The 12,126-nt window shown below is 38.6% G+C and overlaps 1 protein-coding gene and 1 non-coding gene across 4 annotated transcripts in view; one reads left to right on the forward strand and one right to left on the reverse strand.

Annotated features, from left to right (window-relative positions):
- Nucleotides 1–12,126, forward strand: part of Ssbp2 (single stranded DNA binding protein 2) — a 259,016-nt gene that overhangs the window by 46,115 nt on the left and 200,775 nt on the right. The gene's annotated exons all lie outside the window — the stretch shown is intronic.
- Nucleotides 7,889–7,961, reverse strand: Trnai-aau. The gene has a single exon. It is a non-coding gene; the product is annotated as a tRNA-Ile (tRNA).

Consider the following 12,126-nt stretch of genomic DNA (forward strand, 5'->3'; position numbering starts at 1 on the left):
TGAATCTCTGTGAGTTCGAGACCAGTCTGGTCTACAGAGTGAGTTCCAGGACAATCAAAGCTACCCAGAGAAACCATGTCTCAAAAATTAAAAGAAAAAAAAAGTTGAACTGGTTCCATTTTACTCATTGACATATTCTACCTTTTAGACACACATTAGTAGTCATTGGATTGATAATCTTTTAGCTTCCTGTTTTCTGTGTATTTTGTCTAAGAAGTTGAACTCAGCTCAACAAGGAGGAATCCTTACTCAGATTAAAGAAATAACCTGTTCTTTACACTGGCTCCCATCACCTTTCCATCCTATGAGTTGTCACAGAAGTAACAGTTGCTGATCGTATAAAGGGTGTGGCACTGGGGCAAAAAGCTGATCTGGGGATTCCTGGCAAGTTTTTAGAGTTTAAAAAATTATTTATTTTTTATGTGAGAATTGAAGAATGGCTATTCTAAGTTACTTGATTTTTTTTTCCAATAATGATTACTCCATCTTCCATTATACTCAGTAATTGTTTATTTGGAATATTGGCACTAATTTTCCTGTTCTGACCTCATTTTTTTTCTCAAATTAATAATCATACAGTCTTGATAAGGTCCTTGTAGTCAAGGTCAGGTGTTACAGTAGTTTAACTGGCTAAACCAGTGGGCACTGGTATTGATAGTTCTGAAGCATAGTAAAGTGTTAATTCCTATGCTCAGTGGTGGACTTCTCTATGGTGTGCCAGTGTACCCTTGTCTTATTTTCAAACTGTTTCTGGCAGAGTAAGATTGTAAAGGTTTGTTGGACTCTGCTTTGAAGAATTAGCTCTCTCTTCTACACAGCTGTGCTGTGAGATTTAGCAGTTGCTGGCATAGTTTGAATGAGTGCCCCTTGCTGTCTATGCTGGCTAGTTTTTGTCAGTCTGGTGCAAACTAGAGTCACCATGGAGGGGGATCTCAGTTGATTAGTGATTTATATGGGAGGGCCCAGCCCACGGTGAGTGTTGCAGCTCCTAGGTGGTGGTCCTGGACTGTATAAAACAGGAAGCCTGTATAAGACACCAGCTGTGGAGAGCAAGCCCATTAGCAAGTGGTGTTCCTCTATGGTTCCTCCCTCTGCTCCTGCTTTAGTTCCTGTCCTTATGTCCTTCAATGGAGGCTTGGTCATTGTATTATCACAGCAACAGAAAGCGAGCAGGAGCTCGCTTGCTCACATTGTTGCCAAAGAGCCCTTCCTGTTGATGAAAGCCTTGTAAAACACAGGGTAATTTTGGTATTTGATTTGTTTACTTTTCAGCTGAGTTGGACCATTGTTTTTAAAAACATATAAGTTAAGAAATTTAGAAATAGGTGAAATGTTCATATTAAAATCTTAGTAAATGCTTATTGTATGTTGCAGACTGCATTAGGCCACCAATTCTGTTGCTTACATGAAGACTAAGTTTACCATGCCACAAACCTTATCTACTTAACTCTATAATATTTTCTTTGTTGTACATTCATACTTATTGGTGATTATTTTTAATGACCACTTACATTTTCTAATGTCTCTCAATATTTGTAAAGAGAGTATACTAAAAATAAACTGATTATAAAAATTAGTTGGGATAATAAAACACAATGTAAAGACTAATTTTGCAAAAATGTTTAATGTTTTATTGAAAATTATTTTTTCACACAATATATCTTGATCATGGTTTCCCCTTCCCCAAATCCTCCAAGGTCCTCCCTACCTTCTCACCCACCCAAATCCACACCCTTTTTTCTCTGTCTTTAGAAAACCAACAGGCAACAAAGTGAACAAAACTAGAAAATGATAGGGAATGTACTTCTGTGTATGTTTATCTTATTCATTGTTGAATAAAATACTGTTTGGCCAATGGCAGCGTTAGGCAATACTAGGAGTCAAAGAGGATTCTGGGAAATGTAGTAGAGAAGTGGTGTTCCAAGCAGGAAGTAACATAGCAAGGAGACTTATATTTAAGAAAGGAGAAACAGGAAGTGTCCTTTTTCCCCTCTGCTCTTCCTCCAGCGGCACAATGTGATACACTGGCAAGAGAGAGTGCCAGCAGAAGGCATCCTCTATAAGTCTTATAACATATATAGATTTGTGATAATTAAGACTGAGCTAACAGATGAGAAATCCTAGTCATTGGCCAAGCAACATTTGAACCTCTCTGTGCATTAATTTGGGCCCTAACTTGGGCGGGCAGCTGGCGTAGAGCACACATGTGGTGGTGGGGCTCGGTGGCTTTTGGCGGAAAGGTTTATCGTAACAAGAAAATAAGAAGCAAAGAAAAAGCACATGAAACACATAGATGCACACACAGACACAGACACAGACACATGAAAAACCTATAGACATAAAATTGGAAACCACAATATACAAACAAAAGACCAGAAAGGAAAGAAGGAAGGAAGGAAAAGAAAGAAAGAAAAAGGACCAAACAGTAATATAAGGCAAAAAGTCTACAAAACCACTTTTGAGTTCATTTTGTGTTGAACATCCACTGCTAGGCTTCGGGCCTACTCTTAAGTGTGGTGAGTATACACTGTGAAACTTGTTGGAGAAATCCAAGCTTTCTTTTGCAAGTGGATGTCAGTGGGAGATAGCTTCTTGGTTAGGGATGGGAGCCCATGTCCACTTCCTCCTCTCAACACTGGGTCCCTGTCTGACTTGAACCTGTGCTGTTACAGTGATGCTGTGGAGTTCATACATGTGTCAATCCTGTTATGTCTGAAAGACAGTTTTCTTGGTATGATCCATCACCTCTGCTTCCTGTTCCTGTTCTGCAAAGCTCCCTGATCCCTGAGGGAGGATTTGATGAAGACATCCTGTTTAGGACCAACTGTTCCAAAGTCTCTTGTTCTTTGTACATTGTCCAATTGTGGGTTGCTGTGTGTTAATTCCCATCTACTGAGCAGGAAGCCTTCCTGATGATGGCTGAGCAAGGCTGATCTATGAGTATAACAGAATGTAGTTAGGAGTCGATCATTGCAGTGTTTCGTTAGCAGAACAATAGTATATTGTTTTCTTCTACTCTTGTGACCTGTCTAGTCTCAGGGTCTTGTCCATCTGAGCAGTGTCAGGCATGGGTTCTATCTTGTGGAATGGAGCTGGAATCTAATTACATAGTGGTTAGTCACTCTCATAACATTTGTGCCACTGTTGCACTAGCAGACTATGCAGGCAGGTCACCATTGTAGGTCCCAAAGTTTGTAGCTGGGTTGGTTCTCCCTTGGTAGTATGCAGAGTATCTTCCAGTACCATGAACACTTGTCAGGAGTGGTGAAGGCCCTAGTTAGGCGCTAGCTCAACTCCTCTGTGTTCAATGAGGTATGTAGGTGTTGTCTTCGACAGTAAGACCACTATCAATTTGTGAAGACCAACCAATAGCCTGAATTGTTTGGGAGTTTCCATGATGCCCTTTTTGGCCAACAACTTGGTTAGATCTAACCCATTCCTGTTATTGGAGGTTTTATTTGGTGGTGAAAGATGTCTAGCTGGGGCCTTGTCTCCCCTGTTATTTGGTGGCTCCATTTAGATTTCTTGTATATATGTTTACATTTCGAGAAGCTTCTACAGTAGTAGGTTTTCATATTTTGTATGATGAAATTTTAAAAAAATCTATAATTTTACTTTAAGGGCCAATCATTGGGGCTGTATCTTTGCATCATCAGCATTTATTCAGTATGTTGTTATTGTGGTGTGTGTGTGGGGGGGGAGAGAGGGAGAGAGAGAGAGAGCATGTGTATGTGTGTGATTATGTGTATGTGTCTATGTGTAGAAGTCAGAAGACAAACTTAGGTGTATTCCTAAAGCATCATCTATCTTTTTTTTTTTTTTTTTTGGTCCTTTTGAGACACAAACTCTCATTGACCATTGACTGGATATTTTCAAGTTGTCAGGTATGCTAGTGACTGGCCACTGACCCCTCCCAGCACTGGGATTGCAAGCATCTGGCTTTTTGTTTTGTTTTTAAAGTGTTGGTTCCTGGGGATTGAATTTAGGATCTCATGTTTGCAAGGCAAGCCCAATATGTTTTATTGTCTTAATGCATAATCCATGTTTAGGGGTTAAATATACAAACAATGCAGTGTCAAGTCTGCACATCACTCTGTGTATTTTGTAAGCTTTATGCATTGTTTGAGAGTTTTTGGTGATCTTTAGAAAATTAGACAACTTCAACTTGGATCCTGCATTACCTTGTTGTCCAGGCCCAAAAAATATCGATTATAAAGTTTGGGGTCCAAACCTCAGCTCTATTTCCAGGAGCCTGAATCTCCCATTGTCTTCCAGATACCGGCTAATTACTGCAGGATGGCTTGGCCTCAGTGGAGAATGTCTCCTAGTTTGCATAACAACAGGCCTAGTTAGACCCTGGGTGCACCAGCACCTGTTCTGAGGGCTTGTTTTAGCCTAGGGACTGTTTAGGTGTATCTCTAAGATTAAAAGAATTATTTGATATCAGCTTTATACATGACAGTAGATGTCTTCTGAGGTCATCCCCACTGTTGGAAAACTATTTAAGAGGATGCTTGAATAAACTGTGGACTCCAGACTCCAACATGGATGGAGAGCCCTCCTGAAATAACAAGATGTCTATGTCTTGTCTTTATTGCCGATGGGTAGATGGGAGTTTCCTGGTCCAGCACTCCCTGACTCAGGGATGGACCCCGGGCCATTTGGCTGGCTTCAATCACAGCCCCAAAGACCTCAATCCAGAATAGATAGCCTTTGTAGCATGGGACTGATACAAGTTGGGCCCCAGCACCTTGTTTTTCAAAATTCTCTTCTAAGTAGTTCTGAAAATAAAGCCCAAAATGCTTGTGCTGTAGTTGTAGTAGTTAATCATTATTCTTACCTGTTGGGGCTTATAGCCTGAAACAGTGATTTTATTTATATTGGTGTAAATCTCATTAAAATAGGAGACCAGGAGCTATTAACAAAGCATTGGCTGCAACCACACACTAGGTTGTGATTGTAGTAGAAACCAGCATAGACTGTTGAATAAAAGCATTCCCAATAATATGCCTTTTTAAATGAATAAAAACAAAAACCAACCAATCTAGACAATTTGGTCTGGAAGCGCTTTGTACTAAATGAGCCTTTTTGTAAGCTCCTGTATGTGCCAAACCAATTCCCAGGGACCCCCTCTTATTTTCCTATTGGTTCTGTTATAGGCTTTTATTACTTTATTTTACAGATTAGTCAATTAAAGATAACTGGTTATCAGGTTTCAACTAGATACACCTACTTTATTTTATTTTAAAGACAGAATATTAACTATGCAGCCTTGATAGGCTTCTAACTCACTGTCTTGCCCAGGATGATCTCAGATTTTTGATCTTCCTGTCTCAGCTTCATCTAGCCTCAAACCTAATTTTTGACTTGTTTCTGGTCAATTATGAATTAAGAATCCTTTTCTATTTTGTTTTTAATTTTTTTATTTTTTATATATTTGAATTACAAACAAGATTGAATTACATGACAATCCCAATTCCGTTCTCCCTCCCTTCCTCCCCTACCCGCCCAACTAAAATCCTGCCTATCATATGTCCTTTCTTATAATCGAATTAAGATTCTTTAAAATGATTCTCCATTTATCTCGTGAAACAGGAAAAATGAAGTGTGCTGGCTAGTCTTATGTCAGCTTCACACAAACTAGAGTTTTCTGAAAGTAGGGAACCTCAGTTGAGAAGATGTGTCCATATGATCTGGCTGTTAAAGCATTTTCTTAATTAGTGATTGATGGAGAAGGGCCCTGGGCCATTGTGGGTGGTACCATCCCTGGGCTGGTGGTCCTGAGTTCTATAAGAAAGTAGGCTAAGCAAGCCAGGGGAAGGAAGTCAGTATGCAGCACTCCTCCATGGCCTCTTTGGCTCCTGCCTCCAGGATCCTACCCTGCTTGAGTTCCTATCCTGACTTCCTTCAGTGATAAACAGTGCTGTGGAAGTGTAAGCTGAATAACCCTTTCCTTCCCAACTTGCTTTTTAGTCATTGTGTTTCATTGGAGCAATAGAAGCCCTAAGACAAGAAGGCTCCATCCTTTCTGTTAACAGGAATGCCTTGTGCTTCTCCGTGATTAATATAGACACAAATTTATCATAATGGGAACCTGTGAGGATGCTGGACCTCTCTCTGTATTGCTTGCTACCTGTTTTATTTTCTGTAAAAGTTGTCTAGTGTTTGAAAGTGTCAAATAGAGGATGGATTATGTGGTATGAACAGGATATGCAGGGTTCAGCTCTTTTCAGTTTTATATCTCCTTATAGTTTATATTTCTTAGTGTATGAAAAATATGAATGAGTAACTCTGCTTGCTGTTCTTCCCTAGTGTTTTACTGGGCTTTCTTTGAAAAGGTGGTATGTTTGGTCTCAGAGGAAGCATTTCCAGATGTTGCCCATTAATGTTGATCCCAGGAACTAACAATAAGAGAACATGAGCTGCAACTGTAGATGTATGCTTTAGAGAAACTGCTTAGCTTTAAAAGCAACTCTAATAACAGGAATCCACCTAACCATCTTTTGACTTCTATTCCCCGTGTACAGTGGGATGTCTTTCTGTTTCTTTCCAGTTGTCAGTGAGAGGGATTCCCAATGTCATGTTCTGTATCAGTGGCAATGTAAATGTCATAGCAGGAAGGAGAGATGGGCTCCTTGGACTGAGGAGAGATGGGTGGAGAAGCCTAAAGATCATTCTGCAGATGGAGAATCCAAACATCCAGCAAAGGGATGATCATAGTTCAGGGGCTGAGTAGCATTAGAATTTAGTGCTAACAACCTTTAGCACTTAAGGAATGGTTGGGTATAGTAGATCTGATGTGCAGGCCAGGAAATCCTGGAGAGTGTTAAACAGTGACAGGAAGGAGATGAGAATCTCTATGGTCTGCCTGGCCTGGGGCTTGGATGTCCCAGGTGCTGGACTTACATTGGTGTTTGTGGATTGGGTCTGTCTGCACAGGTCCTCTCACTCTAAGATGCCTAAGTGACCTTAGCATACATGGCTTAGTGTGATGTATATAATACTTAGAATTCTATTTTCAAGGTTAAAAATTTGTTACTTCCTATAAATTTAAGCTAGTATAAAATAAAATCTCCGATCAATAGAAAAGCTCTATTATGTAACAAAAATTGCTAAAAATTGAACCATATCTAATCAAAGAAGTTTCTAGTAATCTTAATCTAAAAAGAAACACTAGCTGGGCATAGTGGCATATACCTTTAATTCCAGCACTTGGGAGGCCGAGGCAGGTGGATGGATCTCTGTGAGTTCAAGGCCAGCCAGGCTATGTAGAGAGACCCTGTTAAAAAAGAAAACAAAACAAAACAAAACAAAATAAAGCAAAAAACTGAACAAAACCACAGGTTTCTCATGGATGGAAAACAACTACTAAAAAGCAACATTAGTAATATCTCAATGTTCAGATTTCATATCCAGTTTAAAAAGTAAAAATTTAAAAGTGGCCCCCTAAAAATCTAAATCACAATAATTGTGAAAATATAGTTCCAGAATAAGAAATTTTAAGTAGAAAATAAATATATGCTCTTCCAGTTTTAGCAAATTGATTTTAGATTTTTTTTTTTTGGGGGGGGACAGGGTTTCTCTGTGTAGCTTTGGAGCCTTTCCTGGCACTAGCTCTATAGACCAGGCTGGCCTCGAACTCACAGAGATCCACCTGCCTCTGCCTCCCGAGTGCTGGGATTAAAGGCATGCTCCACCAACGCCTGGCAATAAAGAAGTCTTTTTTGCTTGTTTTTCGAGACAGAGTTTCTCTGTAGCTTTGGAGTCTGTCCTGGAACTAGCTCTTGTAGACCAGGCTGGTCTCAAACTCAGAGATCCACCTGCTTCTGCTTTCCAAGTGCTGGGATTAAAGGCGTGACCCACCACCGCCCAGCCAATTTTTCCCAAATGGTCCATACGGGATCGAACCCGTGACCTTGGCATTATTAGCACCACGCTCTAACCAACTGAGCTAACCGGCCAAGTTTGATTTTAGATGTTTAAGTGATTCTCTTTTAAAGCTGGGTTATATTATAAAGTAAGCAGCCAATACATGTGAAAGTGCCACTGACTTAGTAAATGTTGTATTTTATGCAGTAATGTTATGATATGAGTTTGATTTACATGAAAAGCACCCAACAGACCTTCATTTGTATTGACTGTACCTAGAATTAATTTCTATTTCTGTCTATAAGACACATATTTCAGTTTGCAATGTTCATTTTTGTGACATTTAATGAGAATGTGGCAGATAAATGTAGCTCTTTATTTTAATGAACTGACTAGTTGAATTAAATAGTGAGGCTTTTGGATTTAATTAAATTTTAACTTAAATGGATTAAGTTAATTACTACTTTTGTTGATATTTTGCTTTGTTACTCTGAAGTTTTGAAGAAAATGTAAAGATTTCCCCCCACACACTTTGAAGAGTTATTTATGAAAGGATCCAAAGAAGACTAATGAGTGCAGTTTTGGTTTATTCATTGTACATCATTTCTAAAACAATTGAAATAGCTTCAAGATTACTTTTACACAGACTAAATCTGATTTGTATAGTGTGTGCTATGAGGAACATGTACTGGCAGTTAAGAATGCTGATGACCCATCCTCTTGGACAAGGAGTTCTTATGCTTAGATACCTGGAGCCCCACCCATTGGCCTGGGAAATAACTACCTACTCAGTGAAGTGTAACATCTCCATGTCTCACTTCAGAAACAAACTAAGTGAATACAGTCCAAAGGTATCCTCTGCAAATGTTACCAGATGAGCCTCTTTTCTGATTCCTTGGATACATATTTTTTTAAATATTAAATTTTATTTTTTAAGAGTAGTTTGATCTATAGCGAAATTAAGTGGGAGTGCAGAATAGAAATTAGCTTCTTTCATTTAGTAATATGCATTTATCTTTCCTGGATAGATAGATCTTTCTTTATAGTGCTGAGTTGTATTTTATAGTCTGGATATAGCATAGTCATTTCATCTACCTATTAAAATCATCTTGGTTTCTTCCAAGTGTTACTACCAGGTTTCTGTGTGAATGTAAGTTTTTCATTTATTTAAATACCAAGGAGACTGGTTATTGGATGGATAAGTTAACTTATTTAACTTTGAAAGAAGCCATGAGACTACATTCAAAAGTGACTGTGCCATTTGCATTTCTACAACAGATGAATGGCAGGCCCTTTGTTCTATATTCTTGTCATCATGTAATGTCAGTGTATCATATTTTGGCTATTCTAATATTTGTATAATGGCATCACAGTGTTTTAACTTGAAATTCCTAATGGTCTGTAATGTTGAACATCATTGCATATGTATATTTGTCATAGGTGTGTATGCCTTTTATGTAGTATCTGCAGAGGATTTTTGTCTACTTTTTAATTAGGTTATTAATATTTTTTATTTTGTAGAGAGGATTATTTTATGCTGGGAATTAAATATAGGGCCTCACCAGTCTAAGCATGTACTCTCATATTCCTAGCTTATTATTCAATTTTAATCATTTTTTGCACATTTTAGATAATAGGTTTGTTCTTTTAAAAATGTTTCTTTGTGTGTGTGTGTGTGTGTGTGTGTGTGTGTGTGTGTGTGTGTGTGTGTTGTGTGGGTGCTTGCCTGTAGAGTTCAGAGAACAATGTTGTGGAGTAAGTGCTCTCATTCTACCTTTGTGTGGATTCCAGGTTACCATGTGTGTGCCTGTCAGGAATGCACAGCTACCAACTTTACCTCCTTAGCCATTTTGTAGGCCCAATAGGATTTTTTAAAAAATAAAACGTATCTTTTGAAAATATTTTCTCACATTTTTCTGGCTTGTTTTCCCATTAGTTTGACTGTCTTTTGCAGAGCAGTTGAAAAAAGATTTAGTTGACATGATATTTGTGTGTGTTTACTATATATAGTATGATAATTTGATACAGGTTTGTAGTTAGATTCATGTAATTAACATTCACATTTCCTCTTTCTAATGATTATCATTTCTCTTTCTGTATTATGGAACCCATTATCAAACTACCAATTCTCTCTCCTCCTCTCTTTCCTTCTTAGCCTCCAGAGACAACTGTTTTACTCTTTCTTTGAAAGAATTTTTTCCTTTAGATTTTAAAATGAGTGAAAACACAGTAGAACATTTTAATTTTAATACTGTCTAGCTATCATTTTCCCTTTACTTTTTCATTCCTTTGTGTGTGTGTGTGTGTGTGTGTGTGTGTGTGTGTGTGTGTGTGTGTGTGTGTGTGTGTGTGTGATACATCTAAAAATTTGACACCAAGTTTTCTTCTATGTCATACTTTAGCAGTTTTATTGTTTTACTCCATATGTTTAGGTATGTGATCCATTTTGAAGTGTTTTAAAGAGAGATTTGTGTCTAGTTTCATCCATTTTGATTGTTGAACTACTGTTCGTTGAAAGGTTATCTTTGTCTTATCATATTGCCTTTGCTCCTATGCCAAAGATCACAACCATGGACATGGGCTTCTCTGTGTTCTTTCTTAGTGAGAACTTTCATCAGGATTTTATACTTATATAAATTCTGGATATATTCTGTTGTAGTTTTATCGGAAGCATCTCAGCTTTTGAATACTAATGTAAATGGTATTGTGTTTTTAATTTTAAATTCTTTTTCTTTATTGTTAGCCTAGAGGAAATCATTTGTTCTTTGATTATTAATTTGTGTTCTCCAGCCTCATTACAGTTGCATCAGGTTTGTGTTTTGTCTATTCCCTAATGACTTTTTTTTTTATAGATGACCATGTCATCTAAAGATAAAGACAGTTTGATTTGTCTCAAATCTACTTACTTTTAAATTCATTTTCTTGATATATTGCACTCGATAAGAGGTCTAGTATAGTGTTAAAAATCAATGGGAGAAGACACCCTTATTTTAGTGGGACACTAAGTTTCTTACCATTAAGAATGGTATTAGTGGGTAGGGAGATGGCTCAGTGAATGAGAGCACTTTCTGTACAATCATGAGTTTCTTAGTTACTTTTCAACTGCTGTGCAGAGAACTTACAACTTACAAATGCAGCTCATAAAAGAAAACATTTAATTTGGAGTTCACAATTCCAGTGGATAGTAGAGCCCATGTCCATCATGATGGGGAGCATGGCATCAGACAGGCAGGCACTGTAGCAGTAGCTACAAGCTTATGTCATCTGGTCCACAAGTGAGAGGGGCCAGTGTGCTATGACACTGGCTTTTGAAACTTCAAAGTCCACTCTCAGTGACACACCCCCTCCAACAAGGCCACATCTTCTAATTCTTCCCAAGCAGTTCCACCAGTTGGGGACCAAGCATTCAAATATATTAACTTAATGAGGCCATTCTCATTCAAATCACCACATTCTACTCCCTGGCCCTTAAAGACATATGGCCATGTCATAATGCAAAATGCATTTGGTCCAACATCAAAAGTCCCCATAGTTTTTCACAGTCTCAGCATGGTTCAAAGGCCCAAAGCCTTTTCACAGACTCAAGGCAATCTCTTAATTGTAAGCCCCCTGTAAAATAAGAAGGCAAATTATAGACTTGTAATATACAGTGGCCAGAATATACGTTACCATTCCAAAACAGAAGAAAAGTAAGGAAGGAAACATTGAACCAAAACAAGACTGAAAACCAGGAGGGCAAACTCCAAATACTGTAGCTCACTGTCTAGTGTCAAAGGACTTTGATGGCATCACACTTCTCTCTTGGGCTGCTCTACTCCCTGTATGCAGTCCTTGGCAGATATCCCACAGCTCTGTATCTCCAACATCTTGGTCTCTCTAGCAAAATCCAGACTTCACCTTAACAACATCACATAATGGCCACTCTGGGTCTCCATGTAGAGACTCCCAAGCCACACACTTGACCTCAGCTGTTTTCTTTAGTCATGGAGGGTGATCCCACAACTCCTTTACTATCTATCACTGTTAAAGCTGCGAGGCTCATTCTGCTGTCTCCTTGGAACCTGCCCCTCCTTGAACAACATTTGCAGAAGCTTTGATTTGTTGTTGCTCTTTAGGAACAGACAGTTCCTCAGTCCTGTTGTTTTCAGATTGCAAGATTAGCTGGATGGCTCTTGCCCTTAGAGCACCACCCTCTTTGTTCCATTTCTCTTTCCGAATAAACCAAGACTCCAACATTAAACTTCCTGGTGCTCTTGT

The sequence above is a fragment of the Cricetulus griseus genome, chromosome 2 (assembly GCF_003668045.3).
Source record: "Cricetulus griseus strain 17A/GY chromosome 2, alternate assembly CriGri-PICRH-1.0, whole genome shotgun sequence".
In the NCBI taxonomy this organism is placed as follows: domain Eukaryota; kingdom Metazoa; phylum Chordata; class Mammalia; order Rodentia; family Cricetidae; genus Cricetulus; species Cricetulus griseus.